Here is a 27,281-nt window from a genome sequence, read left to right as displayed (position 1 = left end):
TCTGGGGTTCTGTTCTCTATTCTCATTTACTCTCACCTCTTTACATCTATTTACTCTTACCTCTCTTCTATTCTTTATTATTTATTTTATTTAGTTCTCTGTGCTTCTGTTTGGGACAGTGTGATTGACGTGTTGTTCCTCTTTCCCATTCCCCTCCAGGGAAGTAGGAGAGATTTCAGATCCCAGTTGGATCTTCAGTGCTTTTGTTCTTGGCCGTGGACCGTGCCTCTGGCTCGTCTTGGCTGTGGACCTCACCCCCACCTGTCCCCCAGTTCTATCTGGCTGAACTCTATTGAAATACGTAGTTGCAGTTACCCCGGGCTTACACCGCTAGGGTCACGGCTCCGTTACGTGCGCTGCAGTCTTTTCCTAACATTAAAAGTGAAAGAGAAACTTCCATGGAACTTGGGAGGAACTTGCGTACACACGTTTGTATGACTGTTTTCAGGCTCTACGTACAAAATGAACGACCATTGATTGTGCGTTGAAAGTCAAACCAAGTCAAACTTTGACCAATCAGAGACTCAGATTTGGTAGTGACGTATAGATGGAGTCTCCTTTACTTCACGTAAATGCCAACCATCTGAAAATTGATCACGAAGGACAAAATAATAATTGAAGTTTTTATTAAATTATATTATACATCATATTATATCAGAATTATATAAAATCCATTTTTTTAATGTATCAGTGAAAAATAATAGGAAGTAAGCCCCTCCCCTCTTTTCCAAAGTGAACACTGAGAAATACTATATGAGCATCACATGCCCTGTTTGTTTGTAGCTTTAAGCCTTTGTCACAACTGACCTTATGGGTGGATATGGACTAGTCAGTAAAGACCAGTACTCGCATCATACTACCGAGTGTTACATAAAGGCACCGTATGACAGCATCACCCGTATTTCATAAGTCTGTGTAACTTACATTATCCTTACGAATATATGACGATACCCTTACCACACACACGACAATGGTTTGTTCCATTACCATGACGTCCCTTAAGGTGGGAGGAGCCTCAAGACAGGAAGACACACCTATGCTCTAAAGATGCAGCTGCTCCTCTATACAGGTCTTAGTTAAAACGTTATTTGCTGCTTCAAAGCCTTCCTAATGTCCTGCAAAGCTCTATGGGTAAATAATAAACCTCCAACTGCATCAAATGTTTGAAATTATTTGAAGAAAATGAATAAAGAAAATGAACTGGTGTATTTTATTAGCTTTCTTTGATAAATGCAAAGCCAATATTGCATATCTGTTTTTTGTTCCTCCATCAGTAGTGGGATTTATTTCTTCATGCACTGCATGGTAAAAAGATTAAAATAAAATATGGTTTAAAGAAGCAGAAAATGCAACCTAATCAATAGATTAACCTTGCCTGACTGATAAATCCTGAATTGCTTGCTTACAGGAGATTTTACATCTAATTTTTTGAACAATAATATACATTTTTCCTCTGAAAGAAAGATATTCTCCTTTCATCTTTGCACTATAGTCAAGCCAAGGTCTGCCACTCTACCCAAACACAATATGTTTATGAATGGGTCAACAGAACCACATCCCTGTGTGGGATTTTAATTAACTGCTGCTCTCCTATGAGGACACCAGCTGAATAAATCTCAAGGACATTAGACAGGACTAATTTGCTTATTTACCAGGCAAGTGCTGCTCATCAAAATCTAATATGGGCACATCACCTTCAAGCACATGGCTCAGACCTCACTTTACCTGGCAGTGTCACCTTCCCTGCTTGTGCAAAGAAGAAAAAGGTTTCTATTCAAACATTTTTTGTTTGATAGTTTGAAAAACCGATAGCAACCTTTTGTAGGAAAATCATCTCATCTCCATAAATTTACTGTATTTTCTGCACTATAAAGCCCACCATCAATAAATGGTCTATTTTTTAACTTATGTCATTTGGTGCACTGTTATGTAAGCAAAAAAGTCAGAGATAAGTCTGTCAGTCAGATCTTTATGAATTGCATTCACAGTAGCTCTAGAACTTGTTTGTAGCATGCTACACGTTAGCTACGTTAAAAACGTTAGCCATGTTCACATAGTCACAACACATATAACTCCTAAACTTGTTCACGGCACAAAAAAACTGAATGATAACACTAAAACTAACGTTTTATACACTATTCCCTTAAATTAGTAACACATAAAAAACGCAGACCGACTATATGCTATCCGCATTTATCAACAAAAACACCCAACCTAAAAAAAAAAACTCTTAAAAAACAGAAAGATACTGCGAAAGCAAACGTAACTGTGACTACACAAGCTCCTACCTTTGTTGGTAACAAATAAAAAAACAGCATGAACCTGCTACCTGTCAGCCACAGACAGGTATTTGAAATAACACCCAACCTTGTTACTAACAGATGTTACTGTGACTAGGTTAACTCCCAACCTTGTTAGTAGTATAGAAAATACTTTCCGACACAGCTATATGTTAGCCGCATTAGCATATTCACAATAACACCCAACCTTACTATTAAGTGTTGTATACCAGCGCAAAGCTGCTTTTTCTGCTTCAGAATCAGTTGGAATTATGTTAAACGATTAAAAATGAAACCTTTTAAAATGTGACTCATAGAGCGGAAACTATGATACTCAATATCATAAAAAAAACTCTGGCTTTCTCACTTTTCCTTGACTTTTCCTCTCCTAATAAAGAGCTTTTATAATATTAACGAATGTATCTCACCATCTGCCATGTTAGTTTTTTTTTTTTTCTTTTCCCAAATCCTCCTCTGTGCTGCGATCACAACAACAATTTGCTAAAAATGAAAGGATAAGAGGAAAATTTCATCTGAGCAAATAACTTTTTACACAAACATGCAAATGAGCCGTTTTGCAGATCTGCAGCAGCTATGATTGCATACCCCAGGGCATAAACCAAATAGTTTAAAAAAAATCTGTTAGTGCTCCCAGTCTGTTCTGTCCTCACTGTAAGCTCCAGCAGAAGGAGAATTCCCGCCTCTCTGTGTTTATGGACATCAGAGAAACTGCTTGTTTTCCTTTACATGAAAAATAGGCATGGTTATGATAGAAGCGGCCTTTCTTCCGAGACCCCCACAAAGACTATTTTCCTATTTTCGTTCCTTCAACGTTTCCTTTGAAAACCATAAAGGGAGGGGGGTCTAGATCCTGACCAGCTCACGGTGTTTGATGCACTTGCTGCCGTGTGTTAAAGTTGATCAATGGAAAAGCCAAAAAAGGGGTTGTTAGGCCGCCCTAAGTGAGATGACAGTTGGGTGGGCCGATGGGACAGAGGGTGAGTTCAGCAGAAAAAAATGCTGTTTACCTCTCATCCTCCGCAACCCATTTTCTCTTCTTTTATTTGATGTTCGTTGACCAGAATTGACTTGGGGACATTTGCTCACTGATGGATCTTTTATATTTCCACTTCGTCATAAAGCAGGATGTGGAGTTGCCTCAAAGGTATGTATTAGCTTTGATCACTTGGCTCAAGTTATCGCTGCACACAGCTGCATCGGGGTACAGGGTCCAGACCGAGTGTGTAGGGACTGAAGACTTACCGCACGAAATTATAAAAGTCCAAGTACTCAAAACAACATTTTCAGTGGAGGATGATCTATGAATGTTGGTTAGGTCTATTGTGATTTTCATGTTTTATGGTATGTTAAAGATTTACAAAAACTGGTCAATTTTTTTTTTTTAAAATTGTGTTCTTAGTCTTTCTTTTTATACAAAAATCCTAAAATTTCTTGATTTGCTAAGTTCCTTTGCGACAATTTTCAAAACCTCTAATGTATTGAAATTAGTTGGTGTAGTCTTAATAAGTACAACAGTCTGATGTGCACAATTCCATTTAAACAATTACAATAAATTTTATTACCAAAGTCCAAAATGAGAATTGAAAGGAAATGACCCTTAAAGGAAAAGCCCAAGCAGCCAGTGAAGCTGATGGAGCTTGTTTCCTCAGCTGGAGGCAGAAACGATACGGAGAGGGACAAAGAGCCAGGGAAGTCTCAAAGGGTGTGATGCGATTTGGAGATGGTGGCGGTGTTTGCACAGCCTGCCTGAAGGGGAGCACTTCTGCTGGCAGGAGAGCGTGGTTAGCATGGGAGGCACGTCGCGGCGACCTCACTTCCCTGTCTGCGCCTCACTCTCCCTCCCTCTCCAGCTGCTCTGGGGTATGCGATGGTCCGCGAGAGATTAATGCATCTTCAACAGCATGCCATGAAATCAAATTAGTGTACTCTGATCCAGAGACACGGAGGTCTTGGGCCACAGCTACAGCAGGGAAAATTCCTCAATAACCTGCGACTTTTACTTCTTTTTTTTTTTTTAACTCTTATGAAAGCTGCAGCCTGCTGATTATTCAAATGACTCACATACTTTGGTTTGGACTCTTTTAACGTTGCTAATTCTTAGATTTGTCCATATAATTATCACAATATTTTTTCTTAAACACTCCATTTTCTGACCCAGCTGGGAGTCGGTAAATTATATAAGATAAATGTATAAAAAACAACTCCCCTTGTAGCAATGTCACTTTGCATTATCTCAGAGACACATGCCCACGTTATTGCATGTTTCCATCAAAATCAGTCAAGAATGAACACCTATGCAGACTCAATATGCTGTTGAAATTGGATTTGCCATGGGAAACATGGGGGTTATTGCTACTTCTGTTTCTTTACACTCCCCTCTTTTTATTTGATGGAATCATTCCAAGAGCTTACGGAGTAATAACCCGAGGAGGCTTCCATTGATGTGGTGCATAAGTTCAGGGTGGGTGTGAGCAGTCCTGTCTGTACTGGGGGTCGAGTTTTTAAGACATCTGCATAGGTCATCCTATGCGTTTGCATTAAGGATCTTGTAACTTGATCCCATTGTTCTGCTAATTGAAATTTTCTGTCCAGTGCTTAAAAAAGTCAATATATCTGCAGAAATGATTGCGAACAGAAGAGTTGTATTTATAGAAATCCACCATTGTACATTCAAACGTGAACTTTTGGCCCGCGGAATAGGATTGGATTATGCCTGATTGATTTTCCTGCTCTAAGGATGATCAAGACAAGTCAGGCGATAATAGTTATTGGCATCCTGATAAAGATAACATGTCAATACTACGGTGCATCATGTTTAAACAAGGGCCAGACGGTCCATGATTGATGGAACTGATTCGAAACATGCAGATTTAGACAAATCTAAATCATTCAGTGACCAAAAAAGTATTTCCTTAAATTATTAGTTGATGCAAATGTGGAAAAATGTGGATGAAATATTTTATTTTATGTGTTTCATTAAATCAAATAGGATTTTTAGAATTTCTGATCTCAACATTCCTTTCATTTTCCCATTTACTTCCATATTTGAAATACATACAGAGTCTGCAGATGGCTTTCAGAGTTTTCCTGAGAGGCCAATGTCATTTTAGCACCACAATTCAAAGGAGAGTGAGAGGAAAGAGGCATCCAGGTGGTTTTGACCTGAAAGCATCCTGCTAAATGTCATTTAATCTTCCTTACTTCACCTTGAAAACATACCCCTCTAAAGGAGACGTATTGTGTCCTTTTTCCTCAAGCTGACACTATTTTCTGGGCTTTAATGAAATGTTTGTAATGCGCTTTGGTTGGAATGCCACAGAGGTGCGGGACTGACACGGGCTTTTCAATCTTGATTTTACGCCTCTTTTCACAGCAGACGTTTTTAGGCCCAGCTCCAAATGTTGGGCCTCTTTTGATGTCTGTTGTAGCCACATGCCGCCCGCTTTAAAACAGACAGCAGTTGTAGTACAGTTTAAGGTTGGATGGACTGATTATGCATTGTGATGTAACAAAATCTAAAAATCTTAAGCCCTGCTTAGATCAAATGATGAGCCTTTTTCTGGCCGGGTGGAGTCAGATCTTGTGAGTCTTGAACAGAAAAATGAAGACATTTGTTTGTATTTTGCTAGTTTAACTGAGGTTTCAGTAATAGATCATTGCTTGTTATCATGGAAATGTCAGACAAACATAGGATAGTGTTTGCACCAACAACCTTAGGATCTGTTGCACATTGATGTGTGTATTGGAACAACGGCTTTAGCTTCAGTTGAGGAATTTCAAGCAAACCAGCAAGTACCAAATGTTGCAGTTCATCAAATGACCACTGGAGGCTGGTTTTGAGGAGGGAACAACTTCCCGTTGACTCCAGTGTTAAAGAGTAATCTTTTGGATAATAAAGATTAGTTGCAGGATGGACCAACGCACTCTCACTCCCAACTCATCATATGGACGTTTGGTTTGGGCCCCCTCCACTACACTTTTTGATGTTTTGGGTGTCCCCAACTCGCCATTTTTTGACGTATGTTCATATTAAATCAGGGGTCCCCAACCTTCGGGATGCGATAATGGATTGGAACCAGGACTAGGACTGGATAGGTATCCTAACCAAGTACCAGTTCTGTGTCCTGTACCATGTCCCGAGGGTGATTGAATTTGATAAGCCATCATATCAAAAAAACGAACAGCCAGTATCTGTTTGTTTTTGGAAACATCTCACAGCGTTTTACATTCTGACTGGCTGTTGACATTGTCAAACAATCTCCTCCATCCCATCCCGGTCTGCTGTACAAAATGTCTTCAGCTTTCCAGATCTATATCTGATCAGATATTTGTTTTGATTTAAAACAAAACTTATTTTTCTATGAAGGTTTGAACTATAAAGTTTAAACAAGAGAGAAAGGGAGAGGAGTTTTACCACCGCAAAACATGTTTCTACTTTGCAGATTTCTCCTATCACAGGTTATTTTTAGAACTCAAGCTTTGCAATAAACCAGGAGCTACTATACTAGAATCTCACATGGACCTTAAAGCTCCACAGTCAAAGTCAACTGGAAAAACTGCAGAAAACTCATACTGGGGCTGGTGCAACGGTTTGCTGGATAAAGGTTGCTCCAGAAAGTAAAGAAAGTTTTTGATGACCAGAAAAAACTGCTGAGGAACATATGACAAATAATACCTGTCAGTTCTATTAGAAAAGTTATTCACATCTGGTCTTGAAGCGGATGAGTGCAACAGTAAACATCGAAATAAGGAGAGTATCCACTGATAATGTGCCACTTGTCTCTAGCCGTCACAGGATTGTTTAGCATAGTTTAGTTCAGGTATGTTTCTTTTTCTATGTTGGTGTTCAAGCAATTCCACCAATAATGGTTTGTCAGAAAAAATAATTGCATTAAATGTCTTTTTTTTTTCTTTTTAATTATCTCGATAATTTTTCTTCTTTGCAGGCACTCTGGCAGCGTACACAGGCGTGCGCCTTTTCAATGAGCAAACAAGGTTACATTCGGAGGTTTGATGGATGGTGGCAGACTTAATTACTGAGAATAGTAAAACAGGGCCACACTGTAATGTGACATTGTTGTTCTTTCATTTCGTTTCACCTTGGGCATGGTGGGTCCATTCTCTTATGGATTCAGCAACAAAACAGCCTAATTAGAGACACAATCACTGTGTTAAATTCAAAGTTTCAAAGCCACGTTGTCTCGACTGAAGTGTCACGTCACTAGCATGGACTGAGTCAGTTCATTTATTTGAGACGCTTACTCAGTTGGTGTGAAGAAAACAGTCATTTTTCGGGTCAAGTCAACGGGAGATTTTTTAAGTGGTGGGGGTTTGGAGTCACATTTCTATTTGAGAATACTTTGAGCTGTCAGATCCTTGATGGCACATAAAAATGAAGGGAGGGAAGGAGGGACAGATAAGTGGATAAGAGGAGGGATGAGTAGGAATGAATGGATGAATGACTTGAAGAAGGATGAGGGGGAGATAAGAAAATGAGGAATGAGGACGATGAATGAATGAAGTGGTATGAAGATAAGCATAAAGGATGAAGAGGACAAATGTGGGGTGCAAATGGAGGAGGGGGCGGGACTGGACTGAGGAATGGGGGATGAATGGAGGAAGAACAATGAGTATCTGAAGGGGAAGGATGGTCTGGTTGACTTAACAATGCAAACAGGGTGGGTGATCCGGCTGAGATGCGGCCTTGACCAAAAACCCTAACCTAATAGGTTAGAACTACATTATGTGCTGAGCTGGAGAGTCATGGGCTCTTCGGGCTGAGATGTTTTGATGTTTTTCAAGCTTTCTGGAAATATCAAATTTAGCATTAGCAGTTGGAGTTAACCCCTGTAAGAGTAGAAGACATGATGTTATGGGATAGAGAGATGTGGAAGCTTGATGTTTTTTAGATTTTGGCTTGTGATGTACAATTATCCTTCAACAGTTCCTGAATTCATCAGCAATTTTTATAAAATTTGTATTATATTTACTAAAAATGTGACAACCAATCATTGTCATCTGGCTTCAAACGGCAGCCGTAGAGCAGAGAAATGGAGACTGAATTGGCTTCATTACACTAGAGCTGGAGGGAATGCATTTTCTATGGGTGACATCACGCCCACTTCATCCAGTGATAGTAATAACTTTCTAGGGTTCCGTCTTCAGGCTTCAAGGCGTTTGTTGAGTAGGGGAGGCGACATTTTTGCGATACCCATATTGAAACTCACTTTATTTAAGAGAGGAGCTGAAAATAATGACGTCTGAAGCCTCGCGCATCACATGACTGAATTAGGAAGTGGTTTGGTGGTGCTGAGATGGTATCATTTTGTGTACGTGGATGAATATGGATATGGAAAGGTTTTCTTAATGGTCATCTTATGATGATTGTTGCCTTTTTTGTTTAGTTTTCTTGTTTGTTTGTGGGTTTTTACTTTACTGTTCCTGCTTTTCCAACTTCACCGTAAGCATAACAGGTTGACAGTGCAAATCAGCCAGCTATTTTTGTTTCTGTAATTAGTCCCAAGTGTATAAAGTCACAGTTTCAGGGGTTCCAGAACAGATCTTCTTCTTGATGAAGTCATTTTTTCAGATATTTGTTTTGTAAGTTGAATCTTTTTTTTATATCTGGCATGGTGTTGTTTGTTCTCTAATGACAAACCTTTCACCTGAAAACCAATAATCTGACTATGAATCCTTTTTTTGACTAAGTGTTAACCAGGAACACAAATTTTATTTGTTTCTCTTAAAAAAGCAAAAATCCATTAACAGCAGAAAATGTCACAGAGGTCATGTGGATTATGTAGGGGTTCATTAAAATTTGGGGTTATGTTGATAGCAGTATCACACACAAACATCTGCAAAGTTTCATATTTTACAGACTACAAGTTATCAAGCTGTGTATTCACGACAACGTGTTTAAATTCACATTTGCTTAACTGACAAATTCTGATTTCTTTGAAAACGTCTAGTTCCTGGTGAATCCTGGTTTGTTTGAGAGCAAGAGTTTTGGTTCACTTGTAGATGGACTCTATTGCAGTCAACTAGAGAATGAATGAAAGTAAATAGATCAAATAGTGGAAACAAACTAGAAGAACTACATGATTTAAAGCATCACAATAAGCAGAATACTAAGTTCTCAATGCTCCTGGCAATGTGTTCAAGTGCCTACTTCCAATAAAAGGTCTATGTAAACGTCCGTAAAATTCCCATTTTGAGCTTCTGTTTTTAAAACTCTTGCATTCATACATTACTATGTACGGTCATTTTTTGGCCCAATGAACAAAAACGCTTTCATTAAACACATGTCACAAGTTAGACCTATTAGGGACTCAAATTTGGCATGGTGTCCTTTTCAATTCAGGGGAGTTCCAACCTCTTGAAAACTGACTGGGTCGCGATAGTCCTGTATGAACACCATTGGCTAAAACCATGTTCAAGAACTCATGTTCAGCACATTAATGAACATTACAGGTATATCAGTTAAAAAAACACCAAAGGTCAAGGTGGATACAATATTTTTAAAAATTGAATATTTTGTGGGTAAATATGGTTCAGTTAGAAGCTTATAGTCAGAGTGGCTAGTTTACTTTCTTCTTCGTTTGAATTGTTTTAGCATTCTCCACCTATTCAAACCGAGTCCAAGCGTCTATCCTAGTTTGAAATCAATACAAACATCCATCAAAACACACTGCAGTCAAAGTTTTGCAGAGTTGGAATGTACCCTCAAGTGTACAGCAGTGAGGCTTGATGAAAGGACTTTGGTGCAGAGCTGCAGTGGTGATTGTCACTCTTTGTGAATGGGACAAAGAGGTTCTTTGTTGTATTTTTATTGTGTTGGTCTTTGCTGATTCTTAATGAAACTGTGTTTCCTCACTGAACACTTTAAGGAAGTAAGTCGAAGTGAATAAACCCAACAATATACTTTGAGCGGTAACTTTTCTTGGCAAAGTTTTATTGGATCCAGACTGAAGGCAGAAGGAGTCTCATAAAAATTGACTGGTTGCAGAACTTGAACAAAATTTGTTTCATAACATTGAATTAATTTAAATGATCAAGAAAAAAAATCTAATCTCTGCTTCATTATTTAAGTTTTTGCATTTTCTATTGAGGAGGGAGGGCTCTCTAACCAGAAGGAACAGAGATAATGTGCCACTAGTGACATTTACAAAGTGCATACGAATCGCTATATTAGCTGTAGCTGCACATGCTGGTGAATATGGTGGTAATCAGTCTTTGCCAAGGCAGGTGCGATAGGACATGCAGCAGGCCTAACAAAGACAGATAGCGACCTGCGGGGCACATAATTCCAACCAGCAGATCCTTCACACTCTCCTGCTTAAAGCTCTGAATGTGACTGAGCATAGATCACTGCTGACAGGATAAAGATACCACGAGCATGAACCAAGTGGAACACACGCGGGGTATTGCACCCATACTTCCAAAGGCCGGACTGCTTATGACGAGAAAGAAGAGAAAAAAAAGGGCAGACTTTTTTTAATTTTACAACGAAACCAATTGAGCAATTCTGACAATCGGTTACTTCAGTATCTTTGTCAGGGATGACAAAACCATGGGAGAACGAACCAGTGACATAGCATAACAGAACAGATGACCTGACAATAATGAACTAAAAACCAGACACTTAACTACACTGAGGTTGATTATCTAAATGAAGACAGTTGTGGATGATTAACCTGAGCGACAGGGAAAACAGAAAATGACAAAAACACCACAAAAATCCAAGCACAGAATCTTGACAGTACCCCTCCCCAAAAGGGCAGATTTCAGATGCCCAAACATCTGAGAGGAAGGAACTTGGAGAAACAAAACAAGTCCAGAAAACAGAGCTCCTGCAGCCAGACGAATGTGAGGGGTATCAGAACCCCTCCTCTGAAACAGACATGAAGGGGATCTTTACCGGGGACTCTCCCCAGGGACAGGAAACATGAAGGGGAGTAGTCCCAGCAACCCTCTGGAACAGGAAACATAGTCAAAGAGGAAGAGAGGTGACCATCCTCAGGGACAGGGAACATGAAGAGGAGCTGTCCCTGCGACCCTCTATAGGAACAGGAAGGATGGCCCCGACAGTCACCCTCAGGAACGGACAAGGTGGATGTGGCTTGACATGAAGTGATTTGGCAACAAGAAAACCCATCTGGCGTAAAAAATCTCCTGCTGGGTCCAAGGTGGTCAGGATTTTTGTCAGGAACTGGTGGTAAAGGACCCAACCACAGAAAACAAGATTAGGTGGTTGAAGCTTTAAGATTCACTAAATAAACTTGAACATGACAAACCCATGGGAGAACAAACCAGTGACGTAGCAGAAGAGATGACCTGACAATGAAGAACTGAAAACCAGACACTTAAAAACACAGAGTTTGATTAACTAAAGGAAGACAGCTGTGGATGATTAACCTGAACGTAGTGAGACTAATAGGGAAAACAGAAAATGACACAAACACCACAAAAACCCGAGCACAGACTCCTGACAACTCTTAAAACCAGCCACAGATCTACAAAATACAGGGTGGGTGTGGCTGTGATCCAGGAGTCAAATCAAGCCGATACCCTTCATCTGAGGTGAGCTCCAGATTAACATTCTAAACATGCACGTTTGAACCAGCCTTTGGAATAGTGCGCACACCCCGTGCATGATATTCTCTTTACCCTATTGACTGAGGATGAGTCTGTCACTGCATCCGGATTAAAGTCTTAAGACCATCTATAAAGTGTGGGGAGGGGTGGGAAAGGAGGGGCACGCGTCAGAGATTTGTTTGCCGTTGTGAGCTTGTTAGTGCCTGAGGAAAATATGGCTTCTTTTTCTGCTCCAAAGTCATCTAAAGATCACAGCTCGCTCTTCCCACATTAGTAATAAAATCAGAGTCTTAATTGTTCATTAGAAAGCAAGTCATTAGATTAACAGGTCAGGGACCTGGTACAGCTGTATTCCCCATCTATCTGAACTCTGGTTTAGTGTGTCTCAGCCTTTAATGAGTTTTTTTCTTGTATCAGTCCTACATAGAATTCATTGACAGTCAAGGATGCAGCCCAGTCTAGTGAACATGGGTTTATGTATTCTGATGATAAGCTGTTGTTTCTCATATAAACCACGGATAAAGACGTATGCTTGCATAGGAGTATATGGTAGGATGAATATTATATAAAAAGTCAAGCAAACTTTGCCAGGAGTTTTCACTATAAAGATTTTATAGAAATTAGAACTGGCATTGTTTGTGTTTGCTTGGGTGAGACAAGATGGTTACTTGTGGCTCCAAGCAAGCGAAAGGCCACCCAACCGGCAGCGTACGGGGCAGTGCACCTCTGCAACCCACATTCAGATTACCTGCTCGTCGACCTGTTCCTAATTATTATTCATGTTTACAAACTTTCCTCTCCTGGGATGGACCGCTGTGCCAGCTGCATACGAGATGAGCAAACAAGCCACGGCAGCACACAAGAGTGGACATGCATTTATTCATGCCAAAAAACAGCCGATCCGCACAAGAGCCTTCAGCGTCTCCTCGCCGCCTCCCTCGAGAGCAGACATTTATGAAGACATTCCCTCAAAGTCGTAATCATAACTGCATTATCATTCCAAGCAGAAACTAACAGTATCGAGGCTGTTTGTCCTGCTAACGCTGCAGCCCATACCACTACAAGGCTACCGCAGTTTTCCATACCTGATGGCTGTTGCCAAGCAAGTTGAGGGAGGGTTCAGCATTTGTATTTTTTATGATATATAGGGTACTTCCATCCATCTTCATCATTTTGAGGGTGAGGGTCTTAGCAAACTAACCAATGATCCTACAATGGACTGTCCCCACTCCACCACACGCCAGGAAAGGATTGTTCAAAAACGTAAAAGAGAATACAAGTATAAACATGAACATTTTTTTAGTGTCCATCCATCCATCGACCTTATATAAGAACTGTATGGAGTACCGGTAAGTGTGATGTCACCCTTAGACAATGACTTGCTTCTGGCCTCAATGAAATTAAGTCAATTCAGCTGCCATTGTTTCACGATTCAATGAATCCTCAGATAACAGTTAATGGTCCAAGTTGGTCTGACTCCACGTTTCTATGACAACCATTCTCTCCAATCAGGAGTGAGCTCATTAGAAGTCCATACCTCTGCCACTTGAAAGTGGGCTCAGGAGAATCTGTCAATCAAAGGTTTCGATCTGAGACCACCTACTTTTATTGAGACATCTGATTGGTCAGTTATAACTTGAAAAACTCGCACTACAGAAATTACTTGAAAAAATGTTGAATTAGCAAGAACATGTTAAAAAAAGATGGTGGAGCAAAAATGGTTATTCTGACAAATAGAATGACTGGGTAATAGCTGTTTATTTCTCTATAGAAGTCTTTGGTACTTTGGCTTTTTGAAACCAGTGGGACTTACTCAGTTCAGTTCTCATATAAAGTCAATGGATACACCATGAACAGGTCACCAACTTGTTGCCAGGCCACACACCAGCACACTCACGTTTACTCGTACAACTACAGCGAAAGTTAATGACCACAACGATGGAGGTTGTGTGTCAAAGAAGAATACAGCCTGGCCGAATGCTTTCTCATGTCGTTATACTTTTCCGCCAATCATCGTGTGACAACAGTAGCTCCGCCCTAACTGGTTCATTCCATTTTTCTATGGACCTGCAACCAATAGGGGACCAAAAATGGTCGGTCCTGCCAAATGGGTTCATTTTATAATGGCAACACTTAAAGTACTGGTTCGGTCCAATCCAGTCCAGATCATTCAGTGGAAACGAGCCACCAAATATGTTTTTTTTGGTTTTTTTTACAATATTAATCATGCATTTTCAACAGGGGTTTCAAAAATGCAAATTCTGCATATCCATGGACCAAAAAAAGTGTACATCTTGCTAATTCTTTTCTGTCACACAGCAGGAGAAATCAGTTCTGTAAAACAAATGCAGACAATGTAACTGATGGTGGCTGTGTGCGCTGTCAGCTTTGCGTCAGTCATTTCTATCAAAACAGAAGGCTCTGCTCACAATTATAGTTTGCTGCCGAAGCTTGACGAGGCTTTAAGACAGCCGGACAAGTTGTCAAACTGAGGCTAACGCCGCTCGGATATTGTCTGCGTGACATGAATTACACAACGCTCGCCTATGCGTTCACAATGAACGGCAGTACAGACCACACATCCCTGATTCAATACCAGTGAAAGGAAAACATGTTTTTGTGTAGAAAAATAAAGCAGTTGTGCTGACTGATCCAACCCATCTAGGAGTTGTGCATCTCAAATGGAAGACACAACCCCTCACCACACACACACACACACACACATACTGGGAGCAAACTGTTTTGTGTCCAGCAGCTAATAGTTAAAAGGATGATTAAGACCTCGATGAATCATCACAAGAGATCATTCCAACGTCCAATTTGCCGTTTTATGAAGTAATTGACTTGAATTGTTTCCCCCCCGTCTAACCACTTGAAGGCTGGCTCCCAGTCAGACGCTGTTGCCGTCCAGTCCGGCTGCACCTCAGGGTCAGCGGGAGCGCACGAAATTCCCAAGAGGGAGAAGGGAAATGAAAGGAAGAAGCAGATTCTCCCCAGTAATCCTATGCTCCCAAAACAAATTGGCTCTCGCTTCCCGTCTAAGTGCTGCAGGAGAGTACCGCTGGGATGGGAATCAATTCCACCTGACCTTCCAACTTAATCACTAATCGCTCCGCTGCCACTCTGGTGAGACCTCCAGCGCTGCGAGATGAAGCTGGGGGAGGCCCAGAGATGGGCCAAATGTCAGTGGAGAAAGCTACTGTAAGCATTTTTGACTCATTCAAGAGCAATTATGTTGGGATGTTTTTATCAATGAATTACAAGCACTTTGAAAAATACTCCAGCCGAGATCTGACTAAGCAAACATGACAGCCATCATTTATTACTTGTATCAGTTCTGTAGCATCTATGCGCTTTCACCTAATCCCTGAGTGAACTACAAAACAACGTCATAAACCACTTGTCAATGTTGTTCCTTTCAAGCAATAGACCAAGACAGTGGTTGCAGTGAACGTATGTTCATGAAATTTAACTTCATTTTTTTGGGACTTAAGTCAAATAAACAGCTTGAGTGAACTCTTAAAATTGTATAATCCTGAGCCGATATCATCTCTTTTAAAGCAACCTTCACTCTAATGAGAAATAGTTGTGTACCTTTAAGGCCAACCCCAATACAACCTTAAGTAATATAACAGGGAGACACATGGGAAATCACGTTTGTAGTAAACCCTATTCATCTAATGAAACATTTTTCACAGAGAATTGTGGCATTTGAAAATAATAAGATATATAAAGCTTTTAGTTGTCACTTTATTTATACGAGTAAAAAAATATCTTCCAATAAAAGAAGTAAAAATTACAAAGTAATTGCATTTTTTGCAAACAAGACTCCTGATCCTAAAAATAGATGACTTCTTAAAGTGTGATAAAAGTGTCTAAGCCACATGTGTATCTGGCTCTCCTAATCCTTTTATATTATTGTTATTAACAGCCTGATGTTATCTTGCTAACATGTTAAAGCAGCACTATGATTATGAAGGCTGAGAGATCAGTTAGAAAAGCTTCTAATATAACAGGATAAAACAACTAAGGGCAAAACAGCCAGACAACAAAACACATTGACAAAACCCACACTTAAACCCCGATCTGACCAGACAGGCAAAGGGAGTGATGTCCCACAATTCCTTGAGCTGCTAGATCTGACAGCAGGCCCAATGTGTCACTACAAAATTAACTCCAAATCCCATCATACAGTGCGTCAGCTGTCTTGCCGAACGTCAGTGTTGCCAGAATATGTGATTTCCTATATAATATATAATTTCTATAGGATATATATTATGGAGAGTAAAATCTTTTGGGATATTTATAAGTTCTTATTTTTTTTTTTTACATAAAATGACATACAAGCAAAGAAATTTGAGGGTTTTTTCCTTTTAACATTTACTTTATTTCTAACTTTTATAATTTTGACTGAATATAATATCATGGAGAGTAAAATATTGAAAGTTATCAAAGATTTAAATTGATTTATTCTGCAATAATATTCCTGCCCGTTTTTACTCATAATAATGTTTAAAAAGTTATGTGTTTAAAGTTTTTTTTATGCTTTTAATAAATGTTTGTGCGATTGAGTATGACTCCCTTGGTATAAGCCATTTAAAAATTCTGCAGATCAGGAACATCAAATTTAAGTCTTTGGTGCTTTTCTCCCATCCGTCCAGGCCTGTTAGCTTATTCCACTGTTTAAACTCCCACCAGACTTCTCTGTTTCCTCATTTACCTGCAGTGACACTCAAACAATCTTTGGACAGAGCTGAAACTCTTTTTCTGCTGTTAAGAAGTGCAAATATTAAAAGGGTAACTATATTTTTTATCCTTTTTCCAGGGTCGCAGTGTTCAGTTTGAGTAAGAACAGTAATTTTTAAAAAAGAGAAGAGGAAACTACTACAACAGCACAAGAGCATCCCATCATTTCTCTTTAACAGTGGTTGCTTGAAATAATTGTAAGCCATTTCATAGAATAGAGACAGACTGCTCCATTACTAACAGGACAGCTTCTTGCCAGGTCTAGCTTAGTAGACAGAAGCCTCTTCAAAAATAAATTATATTTTTTATGAATTTCAAGATGGATTCACATGTTACTACATAATGAGAACAATTGATTCTTAAAAGTTCACATCTTTACTGACTGTGTCATAACTAAGTTATAAATTGACCTCATATTGGCTAACTAGATTATCAAAAAAAGCCAATAGCAATTTAAGTCAAAATACCAAACAATGGCCAATTAACCAGCTTTATCGGCTGAGTCCTCATTTGGCTGTAAAAGGGATTAAAATACATTCGTAATTTTAGTTTTTTGTTGTTTTGTTATATCTGCCTTTAGGTCGGTGGCACTATTTGAATTACTTAAATAGTATGTGGTAAAACAGTACTGTCCTCACCATGAGCTGATGCTCAATGCATTCAGTGGTATGATGCTTTTTTTGCAATCGTCAGTTAAAACAATACACAATTCCTGTGTGAGAATTCTTCATCCTTCTAGATGTGAACCTAAAAAATTCCTACATCCTGATCTTGAAAATAGGACTTTTGTTGGGCTGAATGATGGAAGTTGTCCATTTTGAACTCTGATAGACTTGGTTTCAAGGCTCTACTCTTCATATATAATATATACATATATAATATATGAGATAACGCCTGACAGGTTGTCCATTATCAGAAATAAATAGAGGATGCAGAGGAGTGAAACATGGAGAACTGAAAGAAATTCATAAAATTACGAAGGAAATACATATCAAATATTAGAACTTTAATTTGTTATTTTGTTTAGTTTTAAGTCGTTTTTCACAAGAAGCAGACTACTTGATACGCAGTGTGACTTGTAGTCATGGTAACAGCCATAGAGCCTGCACCGCCCTACCTCTGCAGCAGTGTAGGAAAGTGGTTAAACCTCACGCTAGGTGGTATAAAGCATAATTTTGGAGGGGAAGTTAACCTTTTACCGCTTGTTTTTGTCCAGGCGAAGAAGCCAAAGCTTGTTTGAAAGAAACAAAGTCTGCACGTAGATTCCCAGATCTATTTTACTGTAATACATCTCCACCATTAACTGTGTATCAGGCAATGAGGTAAGCCTGACAGAATTACGGACAGCAAACTATTCTAAAGGAAGTCCAACATCTTGCTGTTAATATTGTATAATATGACATTATTATGACAATAATGACACATATAATTGTGATATTGTTTTTTTGTCATTTATTTCTGCCTTCATGTAGTTTATTGCTGATAAAATTAATTGAAAAATTATTATTATTTAGCCATAAATGTATTTTACAAGCTACATTCCCCCCAAAAAAAATCTGTATTTCCACATTTAAAATGATTATGCATGTTAATTTTTATTGAATATATTTTCCCTGTGTTTATTCTTGTAGCTTCATAGCTCCTGGCTACCCGTGCAGATGCCTCAGGAGGTGCCCTTTATTGAGGGATAGAGGGGAAAAAAACTCCTCTTGCTGATAAGCACGCCCACACGCAGGTAGTCCTCTTGAGACCACACCTATGTGCAAACAATGGCCTGGTCTGCAGAAGGTCAATGAGAGGAATTCTGGCCAGGATGCTGGGGATTCGATGACCTGACACCAGCAAACACAGGGATGCACGGGGTGAAAGACGTAAATTATGCATGACCGGACAGACTATTTCTTTGTTGTTTGTTTACTTTCATACACATGAGAAAACAAGATTTATAATGAAGGGACAGTGAAACTGCAAAGTCAAACATATGGCAAAAAAAAAAAAGAGGAAACGCCTCAGATTGCCTCAGGAGTTTGCCGGCTCTGTGACTTCCCCCTACATTTCACAAGTCAATATTTGCCGCGTGTATTGGCTACAGTAAATACTGCAGAGTGCTGCTTCTAGAGAAGACTGGGAATAGAGTTCTCAACCAGCTGTGCTGAATGCGTCTCCGTAATGTCAAAAAATTGGGAGGGGGGCAGGGAGATGGTAATAAAGTTTTCTGCAGAGATGCCTCAAATCCTCCTTTTTTTTTCATACCCTTAATTTGTTCCCTGAGGTGCTGTGAGTGATTTTCTCAGTTCTTTCTCTTATATCAAACATCGCAGACTATTAGCTCTCAATAATCATTTGCTGCAACCCAGGACACAATGATTTCCCGTGACACATAAAACTGCAATAACGTCAGCTTGGTTTCAGAAATAATATTGCTTCATTTTTTTATGTCCTTTTCCCCAGCAGGAAAAAAAAATACCTCCGACTGAGTCACTCGCCTACATAGGAGGAGAAAAGGACTGTAAATACTGTAGGTTTCAGAAGGTGAAATGATGTATTTTTGTGTGAGTTTCTGCAATAATATGTGTGGTTCGAAGAAAAAAAAAGAAAAAAATAACCAGGATGTGAAGAAAACTGTGCTTAGTCACACAGATGGTTGGTATACTGTACTGACCGCTTTTCTCACCTTTATAATGATGAAAAAATAAATAATAGCAGTAAGAAGTTCTGTAGAAAAGTTTAAAGGAGAACATTTTCTTGCAAATAACTAAAAGGCAGCACGTTTACTAGAGGTGCAACGATTTATCAACATCATTGATGAATCTATTTCTAGTCCTACGATCCAACTAGATCAATTTGTTTGAGGCAAGTTGTTAATCAAATCAACCTTTAAAAAAATGCTTCAAATGAAATAAACTGGTTATTTAGATGGAGGTACGAAACCACAAAGCCGGCTGCTCTGCTTGGAGATGTGATTCGCTCCGTTCTCCAAGGTCTCCTCTGGAGTTTACAGTCTGTGACGCAATGCCAGCGCATAATGACACACAGTTGGAATGAATTATTTACACCCACCACGATCCAATGAGCAATCAGCATATTCCACCTATCTTGACTGAAAGGAAATTTTGATCTGAATCAGTCTGATCAGATCAAAGTATTACAAACTGCATGTTAACATGACATATTTTAATTCTGATCGGGTGTTTATTCAGATTGTTTGTGACTACTCAAAGGATCCGCGCAAAAATCAGCACATAAACATAAATTAACTCACATGTCATCTTAAGTTCACAAACTTTCATGCATGTGTCTATTAAGAATACACATATTTTATACAGATGAACTTACACGCGTATTTGTATACATACATGTAAACATCTGCTGTCTGGTGAGTCTGTGGGTTTGTGTCCCTTTTTTCTTTTTTTACAAGAAAAGTAAAAGTTTTCAATAGTTTTGAAAGTTTTTGTTTGACTGATCCTTAATGTCGCACACTCTGTCTCTGAATGTAATCACAGCCAATTTTCACAGACTCTCCGAGATCCATAGACTTCACTTTGAGAACAAAGAAGCGCACGGTTCAACTTTTTATTTTGTCAAATGAAACATCAAACACAATCTTATCAAAAGTTTCAGGCTGACATGAACACAGTCACCGAACGGAACCGAATGAAATGTCACAGAGGGAAGAGAGAGTGGGTCGGTGTTAAACAGGGTGCTCGTCTCACATTTTGCAGAAGCACGAGGTGGACCCGCGGAGAATTGTAATCAAATTCCTACAGAGGTTTCAAACACTCTGAGCAAGAAAGATCCAGGAGAGTTACTGACCCTAAAATAGTCAGGAGATAAAAGACAAATTCCACCAAATGTCAGGTTTTGCAAAAGCTGTTATTCCTCTGACCTATCATGTCCCAGAAAGTTCATTTACTCAAGCCTGCACTTTACTCTACCTTTAGAGAGAAATGTTGTTCATCTTTTCATAGGAGTCACATAACAGATATATTTTGGTAAAAGCAATAGTATCAAACACATTGGAGATTCTTGAGAAAGTAAAAAACATTCTTTAATTTAAATGTTTTATATAAGCATATTAAGCTAAAAGTAAAACAAATATTTTACTATCACAAAATAAGGTTATAAAAGCACAGATATTTTTCTCAAATTGCTGTTTTATTTAAAATTTACTTTAAACGAGAAGTGTATTAAAGGTTTAGGTCAGGGGTCTGCAAAATGAGACTAAAAGTTTAGCCAATCGTTAGCCACATGCTAACGATTTGAATAAATAAGTTGTTTTTTTTTTAACGCATTTATGTTTAAATCTTTATACAAAGCTAATCGTGTTTTAGTAAAATAAACTTTTTTTAATCCAATGCAGAATTTGCACTACACTAAAAGGCGTTGTGTGCTTTATTAGTCCTCCAAAATGCAGACAACTATCAAAATGGTGGTTAAAAATGAAACCAGGCATGTCCGAAGTTTGGAAAAATGGGGTCACATTTCCAACAGCCCACAGGTTCCCTTCATTAAATAAAAACTAAGCCCAGCACTTTCTAAAAACTGTGTATATACTTTCTTGATTATAGTTGGTTAAATTACGTTTTTAGCCAACAATGAGACATGCTGTTTACGACAAGCTAACTTGGAATGAAAGGTCATTGTTTGGTAAAACATGTATTTATATCTATTTGTTCTATGGGAAAAGGTTTGATATTGCAATAAATTGTAAATTAAATAGTTCATTTAAATGTATTGTCTTTATTTATTTACAGGCAAAAATCTTTGCAAAAACTTTGGCCACCCCAGGTTTATTCAACTGTCAGAGCTGTTTGTTATTAGAATAAGCTTCAAGGACATATTCTTGTCTTCAGCTGCATAATAACGTCTTCTTAATGTCTAGAGACAAAGTTCTTTAAAATAAATGATTTCAAGTAAATCTCCTACACTAAGATGATCTTACTTGACACAAAGTGTATTTTATTTTGAAAGGATTGGCATGTGCTGTTGTCAAAAGTCAAAGTTAAAGTACTCTACAGAAAATTTTAACACCATTATGAGTCAACTCATAAATATATAAAATCCACAATTATAATGAAATGGTTTAAAGGCCAAAAAACATAAATAAAATTTAATTGTATAAATCATAAAGCGGAATTTTGCAGCCGTCACTGGGTTTTTATCAGTAAGAAACTGGACCCAAATGAATCTTGGCATTAAAAATTGCAGTCTCCTAGTTTAAGTGATCCAATTGGTTGCCAGAAATTATATTAAATTATTTTATATTTTTACATGGTAAAACTTCTATTTTTGCTTCAACAGATGGCGCAAAAGAGCATTCCCTGCTCCTGATTGTGTGATGCAACGCCCATACTTTCTGCTGCTGAAGGTCATTGCTGCTGCTGAATGTTGTTCCAACTTTGACTCGCTCCGTTCCATTACCCAAAGGAAAAACGGAATCCCTCCTCACCAGCATTGTTCTAATTAAAGCACAATGTGAGGACATTTGCCTAACGTGGAGATCTCTCCTCATCAGCACCAAAGTGGAAAATGGTCAAGCGGTGCTGCAGATATCCTCCCACCAAAATGAGCTTTTCAATTGTTCCTAATTATATAGGAGTCAAACACCATTACGTCCACTGAGATATTGGTGCATTCATGTGTTGTAATTGTACTCCCACATCACAGAGTCAAGGAAGCTTCAAAATGTTTCCAATCCTCGGGGCGAGCAGACTGCAGTACCTTTGCATTTCAAAGCCAAACGGACGACTGCATCAGGTTTCACCAGCAGGCGGGTCCGCTGACTGAACCAGAGTTGATCAGAGCTTCACGAAGCTGCAGCTCATGTGAAAAAAAAAAAAAAAAAAAAGAGCTGGCATCCTCCACTGTCAGATTCCTGCAGTGGCTTCAGCTAGTTTAGAATGGACGAGGAGGAGGTGGTAAAAAACTAAGCGGTTGATTGTGAGTTCGAGAAGTGCTTGACGAGAGTTTTTTTGGTAAAACCTCACTCTGAAGCTATGAACACATTGAAAAAACAGGAAGGGTCTTCTTTGTTTCCTTTTCCTACTGTTTACTATCACATGTCCATCACCTACAGTTGGAAGAAGCTTAGTGTGACATGTGGAAACATGCAAATCTTGTGAATCTCCAGGCTTTTTTCTCTCACAACTCTATTCCAAAATCTAAAAGACTTGGTGTCATAAAAATTCCATCCGGACACAAACCACAATTATCAATTTGTCCTCTATGATCAACTTTCAAGCGGTTGACCCTTCCATGAATTAAAAGGGATACCGTCCATACATCACTACCAAATCAGAGTCCCTGATTGATCAAAGTTCAATCAGCATTCCATGCTGTGCGTTTTGTACATAGAGCCTGAAAATGGTTACAAAAATTTGTGTAGCGCGACTTTGGACGCAGATGCCTGAAAAAGACATTTTACAGGCATTTATTTACATAGACTTTTAATTGGAAGTGGTCACTTGAACACGCGTTATCTTAGCTTGAAGCTGTACATCCTTGTATCACGGAATTTAACATGTCAATTCTTCAGAAAACACATATTCTACTAAATACATACTTTAGATTACTATGCTAAATAAAGTCCCTCTCCAAGTATATTGGTATCTATTGTAAATTCTTCCCAGTGGTCTTTTTATTATAGTTTCTGCTACACTGCAGGAGAAATTTGCCTCTGGGTTGTGGAGGAAACTATTGGTGCAGAAGTATTTTTCATTTTTATCTACTTCTCCTCTCCTCTTCTCCACTATTCTCTATTATTTTTTTTTCATTTGGTTCTCCATGCCTCTGTTTGGTGCAGTGTGATTCATGTGTTGTCCCTCTTCCCATTCCCCTCTGGATGAGCAGAAGAGATTCCATAGTCCAGGTGGCCCGTCTGGACTCCTGTCCTCGCCATGGGCCTCACCTCTGGCTCTACTCGTGCCCCCAGCTGTCCCCCAGTTCCATCTGGATGAAGTCTATCAGCTATAGTATTCAAAAACATAGTTGTCTGTTTAGTTTAGCAACCAGCTATTGTTTATATTTTATGACTAATTTTATGGTTTTGGACAATTCCCGGTGGGAACCCTGTTGAGACAGCTGTTAGGTGTATTTGAGATATACAAAAACATTGAATTGAATAGTAGTAACCCTAGATTTATATCCAAGCTTTTCTTTATTTACACTTTTACACTCTGTCCTGCTAGCTTACAGACCATCGAAATCTATTAGGGTAGCAAAAAAAACTGAGGCAATAACGGAGCTATGCAGTTTTGAGCAAGACGGCAGCTCGGACAGGGAAAATAACGACTTTAATCGATGTATTTGTCTGCAAGTGGAGGATTTAGAATTGAAGCAGAGAATGGAAACTTTAGCCCACCCATCGCAGTTAATGCATCACCAATCCAAGCTTTTTTAAACCAAGGATTTTTCTGCTTCTGATCCAAAACGATTTGAATAAAAAATACTCAAAAGGCAGTTTTAATCTTAACTTATATTACATAGGTCCTCCAACACAAGATAAATCCTACAAGAAGATATTAAAAACACATGACAAACATGAAATTCATTGGAGTTGGTCTTAGCGTTTCAGTAACAAGCCCTCATTTTCTCCCACATCTCTCTTCACACATTTTAGATAACTTTTCTCTTTAATAACCTATAGTTTTGTCAAGCAATAAATTCTCAAAAAAGGTAATTATTTGACCTTCAAAGGTCACCTGCTGCTCAGTTTTTACTACACTTAGCTTCCAAAGGTGATTTAAAGTCCTGTTCTAGAGACTGCAAAGCCAGAAACATGCTCCAGCCTGCCAGCATTCCAGTTCTGTGGAAATCCTTCTGGAAAATTCCTGGCATTAAGATTACAAGAATCGTAGGGTGGAGAGTTTTAAAGGAAAGTGAGAGGGACTGAATCCCTCATTCAAATGTTTATGCAACTTGGGGATCAGTCTGTTATTGTTGAATCATTTCACAAAAGCTTTTGTCAAAAAAAGAAAGCATTTGTTCAGACTTGTTGCAGGTTTTCTCGGAGATTGTATGTAGTTATGCAAGACTTGTCCAAAATATTTTGATACTTTTTCGGGGTCAACATAAAGGGATGAATGGGAACAATGGAAGAAAATGAACACAAATCTGTGTTACTTTGAAAAATGAAGCTTGTTTTATAGACCATTTATAGACCATTTATCAAATAGAGTCAATATTCTCTGAATGAATTGGATTTAAAGCATTTAATTGAATTCATTTTCGTGTTTTTGAATCATAAAGTAATGGAGAGGGGTATTTTGTCATGTCATCATAACTCTCACGTGAACTTTGATGACAGTCCTTTGAAGTACAAAGACCAATTTAGGTTTAGTTATTCCTTTTACAGCTGTTAGAGCGTTTCTTCCTTTTGGAAAGCTTTTTATTCTTCAAAGCTTTGGCCTTTCTATGTACAGGGCGTACAAGACAGGACGGGAAGACCTGTATGCTGAAGATGTTCCATTGGGTTGAGATGAGGACTAATATTAATCTCTGATTTAATCCAACCACGTCATCATGGAGTTTATACGTTATACCTTCATGCAGGAATTGTTTGTTTAAGCAAACAACAATTCCTGTTTTGATTGTTCAAGCAGATCGAAGACTTTCAATCCGCTTGAACTGTGCTTAAACCGTGTGTGATTATTGCGCTGTTTATATGCAATTCATTAGTAATTTGTGCGTCAATTACAATATTTTTACAATTTATACATTGGTGGTACATGTGTGAAAAGTCCATTAGACACAACAGACGTAGAAAGCCACCAATTTTTGTATGCATCTCACAAGAATTGCACACAGTTGCATAAGATATACATAATATTTCAATATAAACTACGCATGAACTGTGTAATTCTCAAAAATTTTCAACAGCTCAAAACTTAACTCATGCGAAGAACTGTCGACTGAAAACCTCGACGGACATCCGTCCACATCGCCGAATGACGAATGCAAGAAACACTTGTGAATTATGTATATCACGCATGTATTACAAAAGACCAAAATTACACATGTGGACAATGCACAAGCTGTATATAGCGGCAGTGTGTCACAGCCTTGGGGGGTTGACCCGTACAAGTGCAACAGGTTTTATGGTTTTCTGAGCCTTTGGAGGTCTGCAGACAGGAGCGGCTGGGTCGTAAGGGGAGAGCAGGTGTGTCTTGAACTTTTTTTGAGGCTTTTACAGCCACCTCAGAGTACATCATGAAGTTTGAGGATTGTGGTGCATGTGGTAAAAGTATCGTTAAGTATTTGTGAGGCTAATGTAAGTTATGCACACTTACGACAAATGAGTTATGCTGTCGTACGATCCCCTTACACCACACTCAAGTCAATAGTAAGGCTCCTGTCTAACCATGCACAAATGATTATCTAATATCAGGTTGTGCACAAGGTGCGACAAGGATCGCACAATGGCCACTTGAATTGGAACAGCACTAAAGGGCCCCTGGTGCAGTGTGTAGTGTTTTGGGGACTTGAAAAATGAAAAAATCTGTTCGACGCACCTGCATCTCACCTACTTTCCTCTTACATGCTGTTCAAGTGTTCACTCGCAAAATGCCCTAAGGAAAAATGTGTATGAACATTTTCTTTCTACTGGATCACCAAGTGGTCTTCTACCTTCAAATTTCGTGTGGGTCACCTGCCTCCTACAGATTTGCCCATTTCTCATTGCAGACAACCTGTTTCCAATTGTGATTAGTTGCTACCTCTTTAAGTACCAAGAAAGTCTTTGCTTCACAGGAAATGCTTTCACTTTCTCACATTGATAGGTTGTTTTTTTACCATTTCATGTGGGACTAAGTGCTTTGCTCGCAAGGTTGTGTTCAGCAGCTAAATTTCCTTCCATGAAACTCCCACCGCAGTTTTTCGGCCCTTTAAAGTCCTTCAGCTGTAGTGAGTCCATAGACCTTTGGTGACTTTTGAAGATTTAGCAACCATTATCTCTGTGTGATGTTGTTTGGCTGTTCCCAATCATTTCCACTATCCAACAACACCTCACAAAATTCCATGACCGTTGTGTTGCACAGTCTACCATTTTCATACAGACTCAGAGTAGTCAGTCCTCATCATGTCCAAGCACATTCACCCTCAGAGTTAGTTTTGTTTGAGTAGTGTGAACGCTCTGTTCCATCCTGGGGCAAAATCTCACAGCTTTATAGCCAGTTTTAAAAAGTGGGCCAGAGCGAGCACAGTTTTTCTGAGCGGGGATGTGAATAATGCCACATTCCAAGGCCTGTGTAAACTTGTTCAAAATGACTCAGCATGAGCCAGAATATCAGCAAAAGTGCAAATGGAATTGCTCTCAGTAAGACAAATAATAAGTCAACATTTACCATATTTGAATAACATATTTAAAGTATAAAATGACAGATCTCTTTCCAAAAGTTGTCATTTTTTATTCATGGGGCAAATAGTCAAACAAGTGATGGCAGCCAGCCATCCTCTGTATTAATGTTAGTAAAAAATCCTCAGGCATTGATTCTAACATTCAATATGAGAAAAGGCTGGCAGAAGGTCGAACAGTGAGTTTAAGTTTAGTTCAAGGAAACGCTGCCTAGAGTGATAATGCTCTTTAGAAGACGGAGTTTATGTAATCCATTTCATCCAGGCACTGTTTTAAAGTGGTTTCAGTCC

At 38.9% G+C, this 27,281-nt stretch overlaps 2 long non-coding RNA genes across 2 annotated transcripts in view; one reads left to right on the top strand and one right to left on the bottom strand.

The window, feature by feature from the left end:
* LOC112159743 overlaps positions 1–27,281 on the bottom strand; it is a 131,608-nt gene that overhangs the window by 94,906 nt on the left and 9,421 nt on the right. The window lies entirely within an intron of this gene.
* LOC112159744 lies at positions 17,749–19,242 on the top strand. Its single transcript, XR_002921532.2, has 2 exons — positions 17,749–17,962; positions 18,272–19,242. It is a non-coding gene; the product is annotated as an uncharacterized LOC112159744 (long non-coding RNA).

Source organism: Oryzias melastigma, linkage group LG7, assembly GCF_002922805.2.
Source record: "Oryzias melastigma strain HK-1 linkage group LG7, ASM292280v2, whole genome shotgun sequence".
Taxonomy (NCBI): Eukaryota; Metazoa; Chordata; class Actinopteri; order Beloniformes; family Adrianichthyidae; genus Oryzias; species Oryzias melastigma.
This window is presented reverse-complemented; position numbering and strand designations above follow the sequence as displayed.